Here is a 204-nt window from a genome sequence, read left to right as displayed (position 1 = left end):
GAGAGGAAAACGCACACAACGACAAACAGACGTACGGTAAAGAGCAAGTAAAGAGATTGCCTGGTCATCTCGCCGTCGTTATGTCGTTTTTTTCTCTCTCTCTTTGACGTTTTATCCCCCTTTTTTTACGTCACTCGCCTCACGAAGCATAGCGGGGAAATCTTACCGTGCGTCCGGTTTCTTCCGTGGAGAATAGAGGTTTGG

Source organism: Penaeus monodon, chromosome 22 (assembly GCF_015228065.2).
Source record: "Penaeus monodon isolate SGIC_2016 chromosome 22, NSTDA_Pmon_1, whole genome shotgun sequence".
NCBI lineage: Eukaryota > Metazoa > Arthropoda > Malacostraca > Decapoda > Penaeidae > Penaeus > Penaeus monodon.
The sequence above is the reverse complement of the archived record's forward strand: the minus strand, read 5'-3'. Positions refer to the sequence as shown.